This window comes from Lissotriton helveticus, chromosome 4_1 (genome assembly GCF_964261635.1).
Source record: "Lissotriton helveticus chromosome 4_1, aLisHel1.1, whole genome shotgun sequence".
NCBI lineage: Eukaryota > Metazoa > Chordata > Amphibia > Caudata > Salamandridae > Lissotriton > Lissotriton helveticus.
In genome coordinates this window covers 652,232,654-652,240,519 of record NC_136063.1, presented here as the reverse complement: position 1 = coordinate 652,240,519, position 7,866 = coordinate 652,232,654, and positions in this window count along the sequence as shown.

The window sequence follows — 7,866 nt, the reverse complement described above, 5'->3', positions numbered from 1 at the left end:
AATTCAAAGGGGCTGAAGCCAACTCCTTTTTGTGGGACCTCTCTGTAAGCAAACAGAAGGCAGGGCAGAAGGATATCCCATCTTCGCCTAAGCTTCTCAGGTAATCCTTTGATCATGCCCTTTAGGGTCTTGTTGAATCTCTCAACAAGTCCATTGCATTGTGGATGATAGGGAGTGGTGAACTTATAGTTAACACCACATTCCTTCCACATAGCTGTCAAGTAACCTGACATGAAGTTTGCACCTCTATCAGATACTACCTCCTTAGGAAACCCCACTCTGGAGAAAACTCCAAGTAAGGCCCTGGCCACAACAGGAGCTGTTGTGGTCCTAAGGGGAATTGCCTCTGGGTACCTGGTGGCATGGTCCACCACCACCAGTATGAATCTGTGCCCAGATGCTGTAGGGGGATCCATTGGACCAACAATGTCAATCCCCACTCTTTCAAAGGGCACCCCCACCACAGGTAGTGGTATTAGGGGGGCCTTTGTGGTACCACCTGCTTTGCCACTTGCTTGGCAGGTTACACAGGAGCGACAAAACTCCTTTGTATCTTCTGACATGTGAGGCCAGTGAAAGTGGCAGACAAGTCTGTCCCATGTTTTGTTCTGGCCTAGATGTCCTGCTAAGGGAATATCGTGTGCCAAGGTAAGAAGGAAGCCCCTAAATTGCAGAGGTATGACCAACCTCCTGGTTGTACCAGGCTTGGGGTCTCTACCCTCTGAATAAAGGAGCCCATCATCCCAATAAACCTTATGGGTACCTTGAGCATTCCCAGCAGCCTCAGCAGCAGCCTGCTGTCTGAGGGGTTCAAGAGAAGGACAGGATAACTGAGCCTGCCCCAAGTCTGCCCTAGAAGGTCCCCCTGTCCCCAGAAACTCAACCTGATCAGGTTCAAGTTCTATAGGGACAGTTCCTTCAGGGGTCTCAGAATCATCTTCCTGTGAAGGCTGATCCTCACTTGTAGGCATTTGGGAAGGCACAGCCTTTGCCCTCCTGTTCCTTGTCTTGGAAGGTACTTGGTCCATTGTTCCAGGATCCAAGACCTGAGGTTCAGAGAGGTACTTTTTGGCCTGTGACCTGGTCACAGCAAGGACATGTGATGATATCCCTAACATCTCTGCATGAGTCTGTACTCAACTTCTGACCATAGAGAGCTCTCCAGGTCATTGCCCAACAAACATTCTACTGGGAGATCAGCACTAACCACAACTCTTTTTAGGCCAGTTACCCCTCCCCAGGAAAAGTTAACAAGTGCCACACTATGTGTAGTAGTGACATTGCTGGCATTGGTCACCAGGTAATTATCACCTGATATGTACTGTCCAGGGTCCACAAAGCTAGGCGTCACCATAGTGACACTGGCACATGTGTCCCTGTATGCTTGAGCCACTTTTTCATTAATTAAAGGTGTCTGTCTGTACTTGCCCTAATTATTGAGACTGACAGTAGGGGAGAAATCAATCTCCCCATCACAGATCAGAACAGCCTGTGTGGGGACTCTGACTAGGTCAGAATCTCCATCAGTTCCCAAGGTGATACCCACTACCCCCTTAGTCTGTGGTCCAACACTGCCAACTGTACTAGTGGGTGCAGGTGCCTTAGGGGCTGCAGTGTTGGTGGCTCCACCCTTTTTACAATCACTTGTCCAGTGAGTGGTGTTTTTGCAAAAGCTACACCAGGGTTTTCTTTGACCTTCTTTCTTCTTGGAAGTTTGGGACCCACCCTCAGTATTAGTTTGGGGCCCTGTTGAAGACTTCTGGTCTTTAGCTTTCTGCTCCCCACCCTTCTGGTCTGTTTTCTTTTGGTCACCACCCTGGTTCTGGTTCTGGTTCTTTTGCTTAACTCTGGTTCTGACCCATTTGTCTGCCCTCTTTCCCAATTCTTGGGGAGAGGTTAGATCCGAGTCAACCAAATGTTGATGCAACTGCTGGTTCTGACAGTTATTTAAAATCTGTTCTCTCATAAGCAAATTGTACAATCCTTCATAGTCTGTAACCTTACTTCCCAGCAACCAGCCCTCCAGAGCCTTAGTGGCACATTCAACAAATTCAGACCAGTCCTGAGTCTGTGTCTTCTGGGTATCTCTGAACATTAACCTGTACTGTTCAGTGGTTAAGCCTAACCCATCAATCAGAGCACTCTTCAGGACCAGGTAGTTTCTAGACTCCCCATCACTAACTGTGAGGAGTCTGTCTCGGCCTCTACCTTCAAAGGAGAGCCACAAGATTGCTGCCCACTGCTCCTGAGGAACCTGCTGTACTTTGCAAGCTCTCTCAAGTGCAGTCATCCACTTGTGGATATCATCCCCAGCTTTGTAGGGGGGCACAATCTTACTCAGGTTTCTATTGTCATAGGACCTGTCTTTATCCTTAGGGATAGTGCTGCCACCAGTGGAATCTGATCCACTCTCTCTAGGCTGCCTTGCTCTAGCAAGTTTCTCTTTGGCCAGGGCAACTTCTAATTCTTGTCTCTGGATCCTAAGTTCAGCCTCTCTCATTTTGGCCTCATGTTCCCTTCTCTGAGGGCTAGTCAACTCCCTTCTGGAGTTGCCATGAGAACCTCTAGAAACATGGGAAGTATTGGATTCACCTGAGTGATTCCTCCTCCTCCTATGCTCCTGGTTAAGTCCATTTGGGGGTCTGAATGGGTTGGACCCACCTTCAGTCCCAAATAAGCTTAAGTTAGCCTGGTTAAGCCTGCTGACTAACACCTGGCTAGTCCCATCATCAGATTCACTCTCTTGCTCCTCCTCCTCCTCTTCTTCTTCCTCAGGCTGAGTATTCCCAGGGGTCTGGTTTTCCTCATCTACCTGAACTACAGGGGCAGGGGCATCAGAGTTATCATCTTCAGTGGGGGATCCTCCATCCCCAGTCCCTGAGGGGCCTGGTTTGGAGTCCCTTAGAGCCTCAGACTGGTCTAAAAGCTCTCTGAGGTGTCCTGTTGTAGGAGAAGGACCTGTTTTGATTCCTCTCATGGAACACAGTTGCCTCAGTTCCTTAAATGGAAAGGTAGCAAATTAGGATGGTGCCCTTGGAGGGTCACTCTCAACAGAGGTGGTTCCATGGGATCCCTCTGTTCCAGACATTGCTCTAGTGTGGTGGATGTGTTGCAATCTACCTACACTGGTGTTTTCCTACAAAACCTATCTAGTAGTTGTAGTCAGGGTGTGCTACTCCCTATCCTCTACAACAACTAAGTTCAGTAGAACTTAAGTATATCTACTCTTGTTTTAGTGTACCTATCAGGTACCTGTATGATCTTTCAAATGATATTTTCAAAGATTGTAATGGTAAAACAACAGCAAGCTCAAATCCCACCGCTGCCACCAATGTGAGAAGTTGGCCTGATATATGATGCTCACTAGTTCTAGTGAAGTGATCACCTTGTATCATGCCAAGCAACCCTTATGGTGCAGGTTGTAAAGTCAACCTTACAGACAAGCTATCCTAGGGGTAGCATGGACTAAGCAGTCTTAGGCTAAACTCTGTAAAGGCATGTGAAGCAAGCTGTTTTACCATACACAATCCCTTGAATACCAAATGAAAGGACACCACACAGATATATATTGAAAATATATATAGATTTATTACTACAAATATCCCTGATACTCTTTATGAGCACAGAAGCAAATGCGTTAAAACAAAACACAGTTTAAATACACAAAAGTTGCACAATATGGATGAGCCCTAGGGGCCACCTAAACCATATACTAAAATAGTGGTATAAGAACCACTATGGGGAAAGTGAAGAGGCCTAGGGCCTGGGGAATCGCTGGAGCTGTTCGGGACTAGCAGTGAAGAAGTCGGGAAAGGCCCGCAGGACTCGGGAGCAGTGCGGAAAGTGCACGCTTTACCAATGCAATGTCAATGGTGCGTAAAAAGTACAAAGTTAGTTAGAAAGGAACCTTCCGAGTGACCTAGAAAGCTGAAACTTGAGACACAGACACTAGAGGTGTGTACGAGTGTGGCAACACCGGCGGAGCTGAGTTACCTCACCCACAGGAAGCGGGTGCATAGGGTCGAAGTAGTGTCGGGTTTCGTCACGCAGGTCGATGGTGCTTGGAGCTGGAGATGCTGCAGGCGGCTCGAGGTGAAGAGTTCCGGTGGATCCAAGGGTGGATCTGAATAGGTGAAGACCTGCAAGCAGAGGGGACAATGTTCAAAGTCACTAGCCAGTGACTACCGTGGAACCAGAGTGGAACCAGGCGATGTCGGGTGCAAACAGGCGTCGAGGTGTAGCTTCTCTCTGCAGCCATGTGGACACGAGGGGTCGAAGACGTTCAGGAGTCGGTCACGAGCTGTCCCACGCAGGCTTCTCGCTGTTGGTGGTGTCGGCGACTTGATAGAAGCAAACAGGCCTTGGCTAATGCAAGCCACGCAGGAATCAAAAAAGGCTTGTTACTTGGACCAGCAAGGTCAGAGCAGGTACTCCTTTTTACAGGAGCAAGGGCAAGTCTGGAGCAACCAGACCCGCAGTGAAAGTTGTAGGTTTCGTCGCCAAGATGGCCACAAGCCACGTGGCAATTGGACGGTTAGGCGCGTCGAGTGGCACGATGCAAAAGGGCCCCACGCAGATTGTGGAGATGCTGGGGGGCTGATCTTCGGTGCAAGGGCTGCTCGAGGTTGGGGCTTCTCAAACCTCAAAGCACAGCGTCGAGGGTGCCTCTGATGCTGCGCAGTCAGCGTTTCGGGGGTCTTCCAAGATGTCCGGTCCCACGTCTCTCGGTGCCTCCACGGGTCCCTTCTTTGCCGGGTCTGTGGATCGGGCTGTGAGAAGTCTGGGAGTCTGGGTCTTGTCAGGCTCTGGGCTCGGGCTCCGGCGGGAGGCGGCGGCAAAGCAGACATCGAGTTGCTGGTTGGTGCCTGTGTTCACAGGGTGGTCACTCCTTGGCCACAAGGGAGATTCTCTTCCGTCTTCTGTGCAGCAGAATGTGGAAGTCCAGTCTTCTTCTGTATTTCAAGTTGATTCAGGATGATCTGAAGTCTCAGGACACAGCTCCCACTCTTATTCGAATCTGGGGGGCCGGATCACCTACTAGGTCCCTCCTCTGGGTGGAACCAGGAAGGGGGGTGGTTACACCCCCTTTCCTTTGTCCAGTTTCGCGCCAGGACTGGGGCTGGAAAGCCCCAGCACCGGTTTGAACTGGCCTATGCACAGGGACACCTTGTGTGCCCCAGGCATGTCTGATTCTTTTCAGCCCTGTCCTACCCAATACACAAAATCCTGTCTGGGGTGGTGCTAGCACCTCCCCAGGCAGGAAACCCTTTGTCCAAGCTGCCCTCGCTGGAAGGACTCTGTTATAATGAGGAAAGAAGTGGTGACAAGTCGTGTAGAATAGGATCACAGCTTTATTAGATGTTAGTCAGATCCATTGTAATGCCCCACCAGGAGCAGGCTCTCCACAGCTCAGCCCTTCCACACTAACCGACACACTCTTCTAAACTCAACACTATCAACATTCCATTTGACATCATCAGTGGTTGAGCAGCAGGGAGAGAACTTCTGCAGGGAAGGTGTATTAAGTAAAGGTACATTATAACACATCCCCCTTTCATAATGATAGAAAACAAATAACACATGTGAGGATGATAAAATACACATTCCTATAAAAGAGGATGTAATAATAAGAAAGAGGATGTAATAATAAGAAAAATTATACATCATCTCTATGTTAAAAATGATCATAACAACAAATGTATGAAAGTTGCCAAACATACATATGAGGACAAAGGAAAATGGATGAGAACTCAGTTGCTACACCCATCTCCCTTTCATAATGATCACAACAAAAGAAAGCTAGTTAATTAAAATTTATACATCAAAACCAGTGGAACCTATCCACAAAACCTACGTCCCAAACTACGGGCACAATATGAGTAGCCAAATGCACTACAAACTAAGGCACAAACCAAGGAAAGAACCAGGTCTACCCAAAAGAAATGGAATAAGACACAACCCAAACTAAGAAAGGGTAATAAAACCTCCCAAACACTCTAAAAACCAATATGGGTATCCCTTAACCCAAAGCAAACATTTCTTGGTTTGCTAAAACCCAAAGCAATATATAGTGAGAATCTCCAAAGCAAAAATAAACTGGTTTGCTTATACCCAAAACAAATATATCAAGAGAAACTCCAAACTTAACGCGCACAACACAATGCGCAAACCAAACACATACTAAAAGGGTAAAAAAACCAAAAAGGAGAAGTTACACTAGAAGAAAACTTCCCTTGTGTGCACCCGTAACACACAGTCTGAACAAATACTCTGTGTGCGTATCTATAAAGCACAGTCTATTAAATACCCAAAAGATACACTCAAAAAAAACAGTCTCATATCAACTTGAGAATCACTAAACCCAATGTGTACAACCAAAATTGCACAATCTAAAGACGTAAATGAGACTAGGTTAAACCTAAACCTCAGAAATCTCTCATACACACTATGGATAATTCTAATCCAAGGTAAAACAAGATACAGATAAACCAAACGTTACCACAAACGCAGGAAAACCTAGAAAGAATATAGGACACATATATATTACATGGTCATAACAGAAAAGGAAACAGATAGGCTATCTTTAAACCAATTTTTTTTTTTTTTTTTTTTTTTCCACCCTCAAAATGACAATTTTAAAATTGTAAGATGACGAAAAATTGCACGTTAAACATGTTAAGCAAGCAATAAAAATTTAAGCAAATAATAGTATAAGTCAATTAAAGGTGAGAGAAGGTGTGCGTGTCACCGTTGACAAGCAGAAAAGATGACCCAACTGTCTTAAATTCACGAAATCACAAAAATTGTCACTCAAAAGTACCTCAACGTTTGATGTCAGTTTCTTCCCACTTAAAGACTATTTAATTACTGATTTGCAACAGTCTAGGCATGATTTTGTGGTTTTATTTCAGCTGAGTACTGCATTTCTTCTGTAACCGAATTTTAACTTCAGCTGTACCGTGTCCCTGATGAAGAGAGGATTATTTAGGAAACGACTGAATTTGTGGTTCGAGGACTATCGAACTGCCTTGTTAATTGAAGGATGTTTACCAGCCGCTGTATGTACGCCATCAAAAAAAACGTTGCTGTGGAAGCCCAAATTCACAAAGCCAGAAATAGAAATTTTTAAAAAACGGCCTCTTTACATTGCATCCTATGACGCAGTGTCGCACACACGTTCTTCAGGGGTACAGGTTGACGTGGATGACGCAGCAACACAGAAAACCGGAGGAAGAGTCAGTTTCTCCACCATGAGCTCCGAAGGTTCCAACACGTCATCAGACCACAGAGGAATTCACCGTGAAAGGATCTGTCCGTGTATGAAGAGCATGGCAGTTGGCAGTTGGAGCAAAGTAAGATTACTCAGCAAGGTTTAAGCATAAGCTTTTTCCAGACTATTTTAGGCTTTCTCACAACAGTATTTCCTTTCAAAATCGCTCGATTTTTACTTCTGTTCCTGGCACTGTAATTTTCTTGAAAAACGAATTTTCATTTAAACTTCCTCATAACTGTATTTCCAAGAAAATCCCTCGTTTTCCAACAAAAATGACAAAAGTCTTTTACAATGCTTGGTATCAACTTTCATTTAACTGCCGACATGCTAAAACTGCTGGGTTACTTTATGAGATATGCAGACTGACACGAACCATAACGTGTCTGCAATCCAAACAGTTGATCAGTTTTCCTTTTAAACTTAAGGTTAAACTTGATGTAGACAGAACAGAAAACAGCTGGGCTTTCTTCGGGTTTGATGAAAGTAAAATCCAGACCAGTAGTCAAAACATTAAAACAGAAGGGCTCACTTAAACTTTCTTAAAGTTAAAACAGTTATAAGCTGAAATCTACTTCCAAGGCTGTAGGCAGGCT